Source organism: Emydura macquarii, unplaced genomic scaffold, assembly GCF_026122565.2.
Source record: "Emydura macquarii macquarii isolate MOO-44397 ecotype Brisbane River unplaced genomic scaffold, CSIRO-AGI_Emac_v2 contig_1348, whole genome shotgun sequence".
NCBI lineage: Eukaryota > Metazoa > Chordata > Testudines > Chelidae > Emydura > Emydura macquarii.
This window is the reverse complement of record NW_027131485.1, coordinates 18,839,295-18,855,699: the sequence shown is the minus strand read 5'-3', so window position 1 is coordinate 18,855,699 and position 16,405 is coordinate 18,839,295. Positions and strand designations below refer to the sequence as shown.

At 43.4% G+C, this 16,405-nt stretch overlaps 1 protein-coding gene across 1 annotated transcript in view; it reads left to right on the top strand.

Moving 5' to 3' along the window:
- Positions 1 to 5,675: 5,675 nt before the first annotated feature.
- EMP2 (epithelial membrane protein 2) overlaps positions 5,676 to 16,405 on the top strand; it is a 34,666-nt gene continuing 23,936 nt past the window's right edge. Inside the window, exon 1 of the mRNA XM_067551300.1 lies at positions 5,676 to 5,795. The gene's annotated coding sequence lies outside the window, so the exon portion shown is untranslated. The remainder of the gene's footprint in view (positions 5,796 to 16,405) is intronic.

Below are 16,405 nucleotides of genomic sequence, written 5' to 3'. Positions count from 1 at the left end.
CTGAAATACTTTGGTATGTATCAAAAGCATGGTTTAAATTACTTAATTTCCAGTTCTTCAGCCCAAGCAGTCATGTTCATGCTTACACTGGCAGGCACAGCCTTTAAATGAGGTACTGATTTTTGTCCCCTTTCAAAATTCAGAGGCTCAGCTTCTACTGCTCTTATCCACAGTTCTAGCTTTTCCCTTCTGTTTACCTCCGCAGCTGCAGGCTGCTTCTTCAGGCCCAAGGATATAAGCAACTACTTCTAGATCCACTATAATCATATTCCTTACTTAGTCCAGCAGCAATGCAGTTATTGAACAAATATTTGTCCTCCCTATTGACAAAGGACACAATCATTGCAGCTCTCTGCCAAACCCCTCCTACCTACCTAGTGACTTAGAATACATGACAGTACAAAACCTGAAGTTTTGTACACAGGGACTGTGTAGGAAGAGGTCAGTTCACGACACTAGATATTTTTGTGAATCACTTTGAAATGACTCAGGGGCAAACACATTCTAATTTATTTGGTAGCTAAAGCTAGTAACAAATCATAAGTGGAACCCACACAGTGAGGGTGTCTGAAGTCTAAAGTTACTCCAACTGCCCTATATTTACAGTGATCAGCAGAGCCCTAGCTTCTCTCTGACTATGAGAGAGAACAGACATTCTGAATTCTTATTTCCTATTTCCTACATTTTCACATGACAAAACAAACTGTGAGGACCTAGTTACCTAGGGTTCCAGCCAGGTGCTGATTTCATACACAAACTGCCTCAGGTGAAAGGAACCCAATATTCAAAATTCAGGTAAATCCCTACTCAGGGAATCGAGCTGTTAGTATAGGGTTTCTGGCTTGTTTCCATGTTCTATTCTTCCCTTGCTTAGAGCGAGTCACTAGGTTATATGCCACCCACTAAGCAAGCCAAACTTAATTCCTCATAATGCTTGCAGTAAGTAAGAGTTATTCTTTGCAGGGACCAAGTTGATGAAGGGTTGTTCTTGGCCTAGATGCCTTTTACTTTATAACTCAAAGAGCAGCCTGCCCTAGTGTAGAAGATACGAACATTGTCAGTGACCCTCTTTCAATAAAAGTCTAATAATACCAAATACTCAGTACAGGAATCTGATTTGTCTGGGAACTACACACACTATCAGTTTGCAGAAAAAACAAACCACCTAGGTTCTATCAATCTGAATTTGAAAGCCATCATCTCTGTTTTGAGACTAGAATTTTGGTTTAATACAAGAACGGCGTCTCAAGCAATAACCCTAAATTCTCATATTATAATTTGTTGTGTTAGTATCAGGGTTTTCCTAGTGTCATGCCTGTGACTATCAACATGATACTAATATTCTGTCTTGTATGTCTGAAAAGATGGGAGAAGAAATTTTCCATTCAACTCCTCCTTGGAAGCGGATACTGGAGCTTCTGCTCCCTTGGAGCACAGGTTGTTCTTAAACATATCTTGATGCATCTTCACAGAATGGGAAAGCAGAGAAAATGAAGTGGGGTATGGAGATCCATTAGTACTTTTTCCTGTTGGACAGAGAACTAGTGGTCTTGATACCAAGATGGAATGTTAGAAGTACGGCTGCTATTAAAAGTACAGGAAGAATGACTTTAATACTGCCAATAGGACACCATGATTAGTCTTGTGCCCAAATATATGTAGAAGCCAAGTTGAATGGACAGATAAGGGTAGAAATATTGTAGTTAATGTTGATTACTGCAAATTTTAAATGACATATAAAAGAAGCCTTTTATGAGTGTACATAATAAAGGGAACTCCAGAAGCTGATTGTGGCTACAGTACAATCACCATCTCCAATACCCCAAGTTAAGGGTTTGATTTCACCTCTTCTGGACTTGAACGTCCCTAGTGGATTCTCATTAACTTTCTCTGCTTAATGAGAGGTAACTATTTAGAGAAGACTGAGGAGAAAGTGTTAATTGAACCAAAGCCTTTACTCCAGGGGTTCCTTATATATAGCTATGGCACTCATGACACTTTGAATACACACTTTGTACAGGAGATATCTTCAGATTTGCTTAAGGGCTTAGCTTGTGATAATGACTCTTGTTCAGCAGCATTGGTATCCATCTCTCTGTCATTTGGCAATGGGCTTTATCTATGGGAAAAAACAATTTAAAAACTTGCCACAAAAGTCCTGGTTACCATGTGAATGGTATGGTTACAGGACTCAGCACTCCCCTCCACTGAATACAAGGTTCTGTCCACAAAATAAGCACTGGTGCTTACTGATGAAAGCAAGAGATGGTACCTCAGAAGACCTGGGTTCTGCATCCCACTCTGCCATTGACTTGTGGTGATCTCAAGTCACTTGAGCAAACTATGCTTCACTGTCTCCACCAGTACACTGGAGATACATTTCCCTACCAGTAATGTACCTGGAGCTGCTCTGACTGGAGGCACGACAACTGCCACATATTTAGTGGGACACTTGAATAGACACATCAGAATTAGGACATTTTTTGGTGGCTATCTGACTGAGCCAAGGAACAAATCCTAAATGCTGATAGAGAGGTTTAGGCCATTTTAACTGTGAACAATACTGTGAATAAGATATGGAGAGTAAAGTAAGTGTCTTCCCCATAGGCTGCAGAGAAGTAACAGAGCTGGGGATAGCACATGGGCATTTTAACTTCCAGTTAAATGTATGCAGGATACATATGTATGTAAATGTATGTAGGATGCTTCCATTTTTGAAAGAATGGTATCCATGTATGCACTGTTGGTGGAGCTGCGTTGGGCCCAGGGTATGAGACACACAAGGTGGGTGAAGTGATTTCTTTTATTGGATCAACTTCTGTTGGCGAGAGAGAGGAGCTTTCAAGGACCTGAAGAAGAGCTCGTCTTTCTCACCAACAGAAGTTTGTCCAATGAAAGATACTACTTGGGAATGTATTGCCCCAGAGGCACAAGGTAGTATAACAGAGCTGTGCTTTAACCCCACTGTGTGGGCTGGACTGCAACCTGACTTACACCCTATATCAGTAGGGTGAGGAAGCAAGAGTGTAAATGAGTACACTGGTCCTATGATGTTATACAAGACAACCATGGACCAGTGCCATGTCAGCTCCTTTTTCCTCCTCCCTCAGGGAGTTGGGGGTGGAAGCAGCTGACACCACTCAGCCTAGGGGAGCTCTCTGCTATAGAGGCAGCTGCAGCTCCTTCACCCAGGGCCCTCACCTCAGGTCAGGTAGAGGGAGGAGGCTGACAGCTCACTGGGTTATCTTGCAAGTTGTAGCTTTGCTGTGCAGTTGCTCACCCCGCTGGCAGCAGATACAACACTCAGCAGTGCCTGCCCCCGGGAGCTCTGCATTGCCTCCTGCCCAGGACAGGTTTTACTTCCTGCTGGGCTGCCCTGAGATGGGCCCTGAGGCATGCCTTTACTTGCTGTTGCTTCACATGCCAGGGAGGGGCTCTCCCAGTCCCTCCTGCCACAACTTGCGGCTAGAGAGAGACTAGCCAGGAGACACCCTTCTCAACTGCTGCTGCTCCAGCACCTCTCAGCTGGGGGCAGGGAGGAGCTCCCGCGTAGCCCCTTTCTGGTGTTCTTCCAGCTCGCCCCCCCCCCACTCTCTCTCTGGGCAATCAATTGCTTGAAACCTAAGAGCACAGCCTCTCCCATTCCTTCTGCGCCTTTAGCTGCACATGTGACTAGAGGGGCAGGCAGAGTGTGCACACAGGTGTTGGAGCTCGGCTCAAGCATTCATTCATGCCATACTGGGAAAATACTACTTCCCCCGCCCTTCTTATAACAGGTGCCTGGGGAGACCCAGTCAGCTGACATCAGTCAGACCAGCAGAGGACTGCTGGAGGGAGCCTTACTGCTGCCTTTGCTAGACTGGCATCAACCCGGCCCCCCTCCCCACAACCCACACCTTTAGCTGTTAAGATGGTGGGAATACAGTTCTTCACTTAGGAGGGTGAGGCCTGAGTCCTCCCTTCGTATGCAAAGACCCCAGCCTAGATGGAGACAAGGAGAAGTGCTCTGGAGAGGGTGCATTGAGCGTGGGCACCCCCAGTCTAACCAAAAGGAGTGGTGCAAGGTGGGTGAGGTAACACCTTTTATTGGACCAATGTCTCTGTGGAGAGAGACAAGCTTCCGAACTACACAGAGCTCTTCCAGTCTGGGAAAGGGACTCCCAGTCCCAGCAAAATGCACACAAGGAGGAACAGATGGTTTAGCATAAGTAGTTAGCACATATTGTAAGGGACCAGTCAAGGTGAAGTGGCCCATTAACACCTCTGTTGGCATAGAACAAAAAGAGGAGGGTTAGTGAGCTGTAATAAACCATAAATCGAGTGTCTGTTTAGTCTGTGATTTTTAGTGTCGAGCGTGCTAAGCAATCTGCTCCATCTTGCATTTCTCTGTGATGCGAGGCGCACCTTTCTCAGACCTGAAGAAAAGTTCTGTGTGGGCTGAAAGCTTGTCCATCTCACCAACAGAAGAGGGTCCAACAGAAAGATACTACCCCACACACCTTGTCTCTCTAATATTCCGGGACGGACACAGCTACAACTACACTGCATGCAAAGAGGGGTGTAGGCTGCACTACAGTGACTTCTGCATGAGTGAACCCTGCCACAACTTCCACCACCAAGGGGTTGGTTCTGTGGTGCAGGGCCATGGGTCTCAATGTTGCCTTGATCCAGCCCTGGGTCTAAACTGGGTCCAATAAACCAGTGCCTCTCAACCTTTCCAGAGTACTGTACCCCTTGTAGGAGTCTGATTTGTCTTGCGTATCCCAAGTTTCATCTCACTTAAAAAAAACTACTTGCTTACAAAATGAGACATAAAAATACAAAAGTGGCACAGCACGCTATTACTGAAAAGTTGCTTACTGTCTCGTTTTTACCATTAATTATAAAATAAATTGATTGGAATATAAATATTGTACTTACATTTCAGTGCATAGTATATAGAGAAGCATAAATGAGTCATATAAATATTGTACTTACATTTCAGTGCATAGTACATAGAGAAGTATAAACAAGTCATTATATGCAATTTTAGTTTGGGCCAACTTCACTGGTGTTTATGTAGCCTGTTGTAAAAATAGGCAAATACCTAGATGAGTTGATGTACCCTCTGGAAGACCTCTGTGCACCTCCCCTGGTACACTCACTCCTGGTTGAGAACCACTGCATTAAACTGCAGAAACAAACTGACTGATTTCTAAATTCTGCAGCTCTTTTCCTTAGGTTGTTTTTTTAAAGGCAAACCTAGGACCCTTTGTGCGCCCTCCCTGTTCTCATGGATGACTATTTTAGCATCCCACCGCCTTTCTCTTCCCTCTTCGACAAAGCCTGTTTATTAGGCTGGCAATTTAAAAAAAAAAAGGCGCGGGGAGAAAACCTGCAAATCTCAGTGGAGACAGAACTAGAATTTCTAGTTTCAGGAGCTGTCAGTGACTCCCCAATGCAAAGCGTTTGGAAGCAGATCCTAACCATTAACGCTCAGGAAAGTGACTCCAGTCCTAACTCCTGTGCGGGTGGGTGTGGGAGGACTGGAGAGTCAAACAGGCGGGAAAAAGTTTGTTCCAGGTTTCTCCCTTACCCCTGCATTTCCAGGCAGTTGAGAGGCACTTTTGAAAATTATTTTCTTTCCACACCCAGTTTGCTTCTGACATCATTCATCCAGGAGGAAGGGCGGGAGAGAGCCAGTCAGACCTTCAAAACAACCCGGAGTCCCGCAGCATCATCCCCTCGGATCTGCACTGCTCGCCACCCTCTCCCTGCTCAAAGCTCTGGGCAACTCCTTAGCCCACAATCAGCCCGTGAGTAGCCTCAGTGGTTGGGGAGGGGTGGGGGGTTGCATTTTATCTGCAGATCAAAGGTTTTGCAAGCAGGGCTGCTGCGGTTGCTGGCTACCAGCTGGAATCTGGTGGAGGGGGAGATGAAGGGGGATCTCTACCCTGCTGGAGGGCGAGGCGTTGCTTTTCCAGCAGACAGGGAGAGATCAGGCACGCAGGGGTTTGTTTAGAACAAACATTTTTGTAATTTCCAGCACGGGCACATCCACAAGTACATTTGATTTAGGCTTTTGTTGCTGAGCTGGTCTTTCTAAAGTCGGCACTTCAAGGGGTGTTGCCCTTCTCTGGAACTGCCTAAGAGAGTCGTGAAAACTATTCACGTCCCTGGAGGATTGGGCAGCGCTTCGGAAAGCTTTGAGTTTCTCTGTCAAACTACCTTGCCTTTGAAATCTGAGTCTTTTAAAAAAAAATGTTTTTAAAAGTCTTCATCAGAAGATACTGCTCAGCCCTTCAAAATTCAGGAAGAACTTGGGAGGGGAGGAGAAACTTGACATTCACTCTACTTCAAGTAACAAAGTCTGGGCAATACAATTGTAAAGTTTTTCTGGGATAGTCTCTTTGTATGCCGTTTATTGTGGGGTTTTGTTCATACTTCAGCGAAAGCCCTGGCTGATCTTGACTACTGTGCCCCCCTAGTGGAAGAACAAAATATTAAAACATAATTCAGTACAGATTTTTGGCTTATGAAATTCTTGCTGGTGTTGTGTTTTTTCCTCTTGAACTAGACTATAGTTTTTAAAAGCCTGCCACCTTCCTAGAGCTGCATGCTGGTGCCTTTTTCCAGATGTGCTGTCCTATCTCCTTCAGAGGGACTGCTTGCCAGATTCAGGGACTCTTGACTAATTCATGTTGCTCATAACACTGCATACTAAATTTTAGAGGTTGTCTTGTTTGGAAATATCTACTAAGAATGCTCCATAGCTCTCCTCAGTTCAGCTGGGTAACACTCTGGCTGCTAATAACTCTCTCTGTGCATGTTGCCAATAAGAAATTTTGAATTTAGAACAATAGAATCTTGAGAAGTCATCAAGTGCAGCCCACCCCTGCTGAGACAGGACCAAGTAAATGGTTCTTAACCTTTCCAAACTACTGTACCCCTGAAGCCTGAGTCCCACCCCCACGGGGCTGAGGCATGTAATGTAGTTTCATGGCACCCCTGTGGCTCCAGGCAATTGCCTTTCTTGCCACCCCCAATACCAAATCTGCACTTGCAACCCCTCTAAAACCCCAGGTTAAGAAACACTGATCTAGACCATCCCTGTCAGGTGTTTGTCCGACATGTTCTTAAAAGCCTCCAAAGATGGGGATTCCACAACCTCCCTTGGAAGGCTATTCTAGAGCTTAACTACCTATATTCTTGTTTTTCCTGATATCTAACCTAAGTCTCTCTTGCTGTAGATTAAGGCCATTACTTCTTGTCCTGCCTTCACTGGACAGAGAACAACTGATCACAGGCCTCTTTATAATGGCTCTTCATATATTTGAAGGCTGTTGTCAGGTCTCTTGAGACTTCTCAAGACTAAACATGAGCAGGTTTTTTTAACCTTTCCTCATAGGTCAGATTTTCTAAATCTTTTTATTGTTGCTATCCTCTGGACTCTCTCCAATTTGTCTACATCTTTAGTGAAGTGTGGCACCCAGAACTGGACACAGTACTCTAGCGGAGGCCTCACCAGTGCGGAGTAAAGAGGAACAGTTACTTCCTGTGTCTTACATACAATACACCCCAGAATATTAGCCTTTTTCACAACAGTATCATATTGAATGTTGACTCATTCAATTTGTGATCCACTATTACCTGGAGATCCTTCCCAGCAGTACTACCACCTTGTCAGTTATTCCCCATTTTATAGCCGTGAAGTTGATTTCGCCTTCCTAAATGAAGTACTTTGCACTTGTCGCTATTGAATGTCATTTTGTTGAATTCAGACTAATTCGCCAATTTGTCAAAGTTGTTTTGAATTCTAACCCTCTCTTCCAAAGTGTTTGCAACCCCTGTCCCCTTGGTGTCATCTGCAAATTTTATAAGTATATTCTCCACTCTATTGCCCAAGTCATTAATGAACATTTTGACTAGTACTGGACCCCTGGCCCCTGCGGGACCTTACTAGATACCCAGTGTAACAGAAATCCATTGATAGCTACTGTTTCAGTATGGTGTTTCAACAAGTTGTGCACTCATCTTATAGTAACTTCATCTAGACCCCATTTCCCTAGGTGCCTTATGAGCCTTATTAATAATCAAGATATCACATCTGCTGTCCCTTCCCCGCATCCACTGGGCCAGTAACTCTGTTAAGAAGGAACTTAAGTTGGTTTAGCATAATTTATTCTTGACAAAATGCATGCTGGCTATTCCTTATCCTCTACTTGCATACAGATTGTTTAACAATGTGTTGCAGTATCTTTCCACATGTTGAGTTAGGGGCATTCATTAATATGCAGCTGATAGAAACCGCTTGTTCATTGGGTTTTTAGAGGCTTCTCTCTCAAAAATTTGATTAACATTTAAGAGATGCACACTTAAGTGTGGCTTTGAAAGAAGCTCCTTCTGCATTTTGTAGATGCTAATTGCAGCCTGGGTTCCCTGAAACATCTGATTAGATAGATATGGCTATGACTTCAGAGAATACCAGATGCTCCTGTGAAATGGCAGGAAAAATACATGCCAGATCTTCCTAAATGGGATTGAAACTCCAGAACCTTATTCTCAATCTCCATCAACAATGAAAACCAGCATGTTAAATTCACTTTCAGACTTGTCAGCCAGCATCAGTGTGACAGCTATACAGAACAGGACTGGACACCTGCCTAATGAATTGCCTGTCAGTTTGCCAAACAAAATATTTGTAATGTATCTTCTGGAACTGCCCGACTTCCAGCTCTGGCTTCAGAGGTTCTGCTGTCCAATTGGGTCAGGCAGGTGCTGCAGTCAGAAGAAGTAAGACATTGTGGACTGTCTTGGGCCAATAGCAGTCTAACAGGACAAGTGTCTTCAGAGATGGAATGTGGCATTAATATGTACAGTGTAGTAGATCTATGAATCTGAACGGGGAATAAACCAGATGCTAGTGTGCTATCTTTGGACTTGCCTTATGAGTGCCAGTAAGAATGCAGTGTTTTCATGCCAAATGAAATACCAAACAAAGGAATGCTACAATTGTAGGTTTCCCCACCAGTCAAAATGGGAACAGAAGCAGTATGTATCTGAAAGATGCATTTTAAATCCCTATAAACATTCATTATTATAAAGTTAGCCAGAAGCTGACATTTTTATGCAGAGTAAGATGAAGATTTGAGACTAGGAAAGAATTTGGAATGAAGAGCTGCTGATGCCTTTTACATCACTCTGTGCACTTAATTCTAGCTTTGTTGCTCGGGATACCAAAGTATGGAAAAGGTATTCATCATTGCACAATGCTGGCTGAATGCCAAGTTGCGCTTGTGCTCTATTGTGGTAACTCAGTGGTTTTCAACCTTTTGTCATTTGCGGACCCCTAAAAAATGTTGAATGGCGATGCGGACCCCTTCGGAAATCTTAGACAGTCTGTGGACCTTCAGGGGTCCACGGACCACAGGTTGAAAACCACTGTGCTAACTGAACAATAACCACCAATATACTCTAGGTGAATAAGTATGCCACTTGTGGATGATAGAGTAGATAGTACACTGCTAGTGACATCCTTCCTCTGCTCATCTAGGAGAATCTTGTAGGCAGTAAAGAAGTGCTGATTCACAGATCTGCAGTTTGGCAGTGTATTTCCTGACAGCATAAAGCCTTGATGAAAGAGGCAGTGGTTCTGCAGACACACACACAGGTCACCACTGAGGGCAACTAGATAATGCTGGTAGTCCAGAACTCGGCAGCTAAACTCTTCCTAATCCACTGGTCAGATCACTGCTACCACTGAAACCCACACACAGCTGGCTCCACTCACTGAAAGGTGCTCCCCAATGATTGACACAATTCTGCATATGCCTGCATCAGCTCTACGTAGTGCCCGTTGTACTCCCCATTGCCCTGGCAGGGACTCCTGCTTCACAGCTCCTTCTGTTGCCATCCACTCACACTTCCATACCCTTGTTTGTTGTCTCTACTGTCTAAAGCTAGTGTGAGTCTGCCCTCACATCTGTTAGGGTGTGGGAAGTGCTCAGACACTACAGTGATGGGGCACACATAGGAACCCAGAGTGAACAAATTCCTCCTTAAGAGACGCTTTTGCTAGATTTATCAGTGTCAGTCTGCCTCATCTACAGTGCTGTTTCCATAGCCACTTAGAACTGAGACTGCAATGTCCAGTAAGGACCTCTATTTGGTCACCTTAGGTAACTTGTATTTGTCGGCTTGCATCAAATTTTCATTCATGCCTCAAAATACCACACAGCCTATTGTTGGTGGTTAGATATGAGCTTTAAATTGGCTGGCAATCTTCATGAGACTATCTGGTTCAATTAAAAAAACCCTTATCTTAATTAAAAGGGTGGTGGCACAAGCTAGCAGCTGATGCTTCTTTGTGGGGACAAGATATGAAATATGATGATTTGGCATGGGACAAATCTTCCAGTTGCTCCTGGGTCCTGTACTACCTTGCTTGAAAAATACTGTAAGAGAACTAAATTTCAAAATGGAAGGGAATGCAGCACTTTGCAGTAATCAGATTGATCTCTTTGGAGGAAAAGAGGAAAATTTAAGACACCACAATAAGGAATTTCCACTGGTGAAGTAACTTCATTCCTGCATAGTTTTTTTTACTTCATTTTAGTAACGTTAGTGAAGAAAATATGCATGTTTTTAAATTAACAAGATACTATATTTGTAGCTATACAGGTCAAAGAAAAGAGCAGGAATGGGAGAAAACATGGGTTCTTCTTCATAGGTTCTAGCAAAATGGTGTCTTAGTTCCTAGGTACTATGTAATACAAATAAATAATAGGATATACAAGTGCAACTAGTTATGTCCAAGACTGAAAATGTAATACTATTGCAGCTCTCCAATGAGGAGCACTGAATCTGTATACAGGGAAGCTTCCAGAGTGCCTGACAGCTATAATAGGGATTATCTGTCCTGGGCTAGGAACAAAGTTAAGAGACTCATGAGTCAACATCATGGACAGATTCAATACCTCTATCCCATGGAAAAGTCCTATGGGATTTAAAGGTGAAAACCTTTCTACTGAGTTAAGCTGATCTACAAATATCTTGTCTATTAAAATAAATCAATTTGGCCAATCAGATCAGCAAACTTGTTTTACTCTAAATGTGATGAAGGAAACTGGAGAAGATGTGCTAGATAGTCAGTTGCCTCTTCTAGGCTACATCAAAATCTCCCTTTAAGGACTTGAAACATCTCACTACAGATAGTAGGGTGACTTAGAGCCACTGATATCAATGCACTCTTCATTTCAGATCTATAACCCCTTTATTTCAGAAGCAATTCAGGAAAAGGGATACATTCCCCATTAAGTGCTACATCAAAAAGGCATTGTGCATCCAATGTTCAATATCCAGAAACCTCCCCCAGTAATTTCAAACTGACTTTTGTACTACTGTACATATACTGTAGATGGCTACTTTCAGCATGAAGAGTTCAGTTTTAGATGTTCATTCTTTTAAAAACAAATCTTACTGGCTGAGCTGAGGATATAGGAGTATTGCTGTGTCCTGCTACAGACAAGACAGTCTGTATGATGAAACAAGATAGTCACACCTAGTAGTAGGGAAAGCAAAGTGGTATCTGAACATTTGCATCTTGGCTGAAACATTATGTATGTGCTCAGCTGTACAGGGAAGAAGTAGTGAAAGGAAGTAGGCTAGCTTATTCAGTATCATCCTAACTTAATCGATTAACAAAGTCCTCATGACAGCCATAAGTTTAACTCCATTTGCACAGTTCAAAATCAAGATTAGAGACATGACCTCACAGAATAAAGCTGCTTATTCTAAATTGAACTTTAATTCCAATCATATGCTACAGTAACTCCTGGCCCTGACAGGATTACTGTGGAATAAAATATTAGCAATGGAAGAATCTGCTTGCCTCAATTTCTGGCTGAGTGCTTTGCAGGTAAGAAGTATTTATCACCCTTGGGCTTGGCAGTTTAGGTGTAAACTCTGCATTAGCTGAGCGTGAAACTTTTCACTACTTCTGTAGACAGTGTCTAATTATTGCCAAAAATCAAAACAGTGAAAATTGTATAAGTGTGAATGACATATTAGGTAGCTACCAATATACCTAGGTCTGCCAAAGTTAAAACAATTGCATCTGCTTTCTCTTCAACTGAATTAAATGCATTTTGCTTAATCTAGGAAGATAGACTTCTGCCTTTGCTTTTTGGCTCATTAGTTGGAACAGCATAAATCACACCAGCTGTTCTAGTGCATCTGGCTAATAGCTTGAATAAACTGCAGTCTCTGTTCAGCAGAGCTCACTTGTGGAGCTGTGCTCTTACAAATATACTATTATGTCTAGAATTAGTGTGACAGAAGTAGTTTGCTCAGCCTTGTCAGTAGTATTCTGGAGAGAGTTCACTGGGCCAGGCTGACCCCAGGCTTCTGCCAATATAGATGCTGCTGGCGGGACCTGCTGGAACAAAGTCTTGACACTTTGCATTGGGGAAATTCTGAAAGGGGGACCAGTCATGCCCCAAAAAGTGGCCACGCACTGGCTGGGAAGGAGGGGGACCAGGACATGCATGGATTAAGTCACTCCCTTCATGAACTGGCACCCACAAGGCTTTTCTGGAGGTTTTGGGGAGTTACAGTTACTCCACAACTTCCCTGCTCCAGCTTCAGTGAAACTCTCACGCCTCAGTACTAGAAAGACAACTTTGCCAGCTGGTTCCAAAGAGTCCCATATTCTTCTTCGTGAGACCTGGTGACCAAGGGGCAAGATATAAGGGAATCTTTGGAGCACCTTCAAAATTGGAGAAGACCACTCCCCAAAAATTGAAACCTAAGAAATTCTACAGTTGCTTTGAGATGGTTGTTTGTGTTCGCGATCAGTTTTAGGTACCAACACTCATATTGATTACACACCTATACAATTCAAATTTCAATTTCTGAAAACATACTTTTTTTGTGTGCTCTTTATATAATAATCAGTGGGACTGTAAGTTTCAGGAGCAGAAATAACTTATTTGATTTCTTTCAAAAGACAGGAAGAAATTTAGAGTCCTGTGGGTCACTTGAATCCAAGAGAAGAATCTTAAAGCCTATGGGGGGTACTACTTAAAGCAAACAGCGGTATAACCTGACTGACCTGCCATAGAACTAAAGTACCTAGTAGAACTTGTTTTGTCCTTGCAAAATAGGTTGTTTGCGCACTGAAGAAATCTGTTTGAAAAAAAATAAAGTAGTAGTGATTTTGGACCTCATTACAGTTAAAAACAATTAGTTTTGCCCAACTTGATCAAAAAGAGATTTCCATGTATATGTAACCCAGGAACATCTGCGTGCCAACTTGCAGAGGGCACAGAGGGTGCATAGAATTTTACAGGGATTCCCAGGGTTGGATAGATGCATAATTCACTAATGGCTGGCACGTGAGGTCTGTGCTGAGAGCCAGTAGCCCACTAGCCATCATAATCACTGCAAAATGCATATATGGATAATTAAAGAGTTGTCTGTCCTGAAAATTATGTTAAGGCAGGTAACCAGGCAGTGACACCTCTCGGACAGGAGGTGAGAGATGCTTATCTCTGTCTGGTAGCATGTGTTGGACATTGCACATCTCACAGCAGATGCCTGTTGGCATACTGAGCCAAATGCTAATCAAGAGATTGTGAAATCTTCAAGAGCAAATTTACAGGGGGAAAAAAAACAACCTGCAGGGGAGATCACTATGTACAAGTAAAGACAATAGATTGTTGGGGGTCTATCTGGGGCTGCAGAGGTACACCCTGGATCCTTCACTAAGCTAACAGTGTGTTTGTCTTATGAACAGAAGGTTACAGCCAAGCCTGACTATAACACACTGGAAGGACTCTGGGGAGAGCAACGTTCTGTAAGACACGAAAGTATCTAGTTAAGTCAGCCTAGGTTCAAGAATGCATGTTGTGGTTCTATTTCACATGTAACCATGTGATGCTTCTACTTGCCATCACTTGAATCTACGTTTTGTGTAACAAACTTTTACTTGTTTTTGACTGTAAACCTGTGTAAGTGATGTGCATTACATGGAGCAGTCATCTGAGGTGAAACCGTTAAGCAAGGGTGTGCTGTTTCACGGGTAGAAGCAAATCCGTGAATACTGCATGAACAGGGGTTGGACACTCCAAGGAGATGCTCAGGGGTTAGAATGCGCTTATCACTAACCTGCAGAGAGAAAGTCCCCTGTATAGGCCTAGAGGGCAGTGCCTATGATGCCCATGGAGTTGGGGAGCTGACCCCCAGCCGGCACAGACAAAACTCTCTCACACTAAGGGCAGGTGGTAGCGAAGTGCCTTGCAACCCCAGGAACCCTGCTAGCACCACAGTCACATACTGAAATAGTATAGAATATCTATCAGGACGGAGGTGTCCTTTTCAGGCCCTAAGCATATAGTTAAGCTCATTCCACACGCACTCTCAAAAGCGCAGAAGTCAGCAGTGTTTTGCAGGAGATTGGCACTGGGAAAGTTACAGTCAGGCCCCATGAGGAACTGAGAACTATAGTACAATTCTTATGCTACTGCTAGACTCTTTTGAACAAGGTTTGGCTGGGGCACTAATCACTCAAACTGATCTCATTCCCTATGGCATGCCCTGTTAAAAACTAGCTCCTCAGCTTCTTCACAAAGGCACGTGACTCCATTTTGAGCACAAAGAGGCATGTGCTAGTGCTGAGCAACATTCTCTGCTGAAGAGGCGAGAGAGTTTAGGTTTTTTTTAAAAACAGGACTCAAGTGTCACAAGGGACTCCATACATAGGGAAGAGTCATCGTCAATGCCCTCTGAAATTGAGGGTGGCAAGCACCTCACTGGAACAGTTGTAACACCGCTAACTTCCTCCACCTCAGGTTTCCGTCTATTCCATATACGGATATAAATGTACATGCAAGTAATGAACCGTGATAGAGATTCAAGCTGCTTACTTAATTACCTTGCCAGACAGACGCTAATCTTTAGTACAGTATTGTTCTTGACAGATTCAAGGTAGCTTAGCATTCTGAGTGGACAATATAGGATCTTTCAGATATTACTTGAGATGGATGAGCCATTTGGAGCTATATCCTGGATCATTTTGCTTATGTAAATCTTATTGTAGTCAACTGGCCTTTGCATGGGCTTTCCTGTATGAAATATTTGCCCCTTACTGGCAAAAATAATAAGGCCTGATTCTGAGTGGGGTCTCTGAGTGCTACTGGCATTCTAAAAATCAAAGGTAATTTTTGAAGCTGAGGAAATATCTGAGGTAAAGGATACGGTGTTATGGGATCCAGGTTCATGACTATGGAGGGCTCCCAGGCAGAAAGTAATAATACTCAAATGTCAAGAGGTTCTTGAGATACTTAGTTTTCTTCCTTCCCAGGATAAGTTTTCAGTATTTCCCTTTATATGAAAGCTCTCTGGAGCAGGAGAATATTCTGTCCAGCTAAGTAGTTCAAATTCCTCCTAATGTGTTTTATGGTAGAGTAAAAGTGGAGACTGTCCCACCCTGTGGGGCAAGTGTACACACCAGGGCTTCCTTGACACAAAAGAAAGCTCTAAATCAGAGCTCATTTCTTCAATACTTAAAAAGAAACCTCCCAGATTTCCTTTTAGCTCCACCTAGTTGTGATTGGCTTCTCGGTACCTTATCTAGCCCCCAGCTCCAACACACACCACATCTTGGTTTGAAGTGAGGAAATCCAGGTTTAACAGAAAGGTTAAACTTGTAGCCCTGAGTGAGTGAAGATTTTTAATTATGCGTGTGCATACAACACTTGGGACAATAGGGACCTGAACCCTGTTGGGGATCTCTCCACACTACAACATATTGTAATCCCACTTGGGATGGGACTTGTGAAAAGCAGCAACGAGGTAGAAAATGGAAAAACAAAACTGCTGGTATAACCTTTGCTTGAGACCCAGGCTGCCAATAAGGACAAGGGGCAGAGGGGAGTTATTGGAATAGGCCCCTAACAGGCTTGGACAACCAACCCCATGCCCACAATAGGCTGCATAGGAATAGGCCATCCAGATCCGTACCTAGGTCTAACCAGTATGGTACTCAGGGGAAAGTAAGGGTGTCACCTTCCAGTAGCAGCCTGAGACTCAGTTCATCAGTTGCTCTGCACAGGATGAACCACCCCGCCCCCATCTAGTTTCCCAGCAAGGAGCCTGTAACATGTCCATGTATAGGTTAATGTAAATGTCTCTTGGTGGTGTAAAGTGCCCTTTTCACACATAGCTGGATGCCCTGCCAGGGTTATATTTTCCAGCAGCCTGTCTTTTTAAGGTTTGGAAGTGAGCACATGCCTAGCTACCCTAACACACATGAAAGTCTTGCTTTATTAAGCTATGAATCAAAATTTAGAGAGTCACGAAGCAGAGGGGAGAGGGTGAGAGAGTGCAAGAGAGGTAGGCTTCTGGGTTTTGCTTTTTGAAAGGGCAG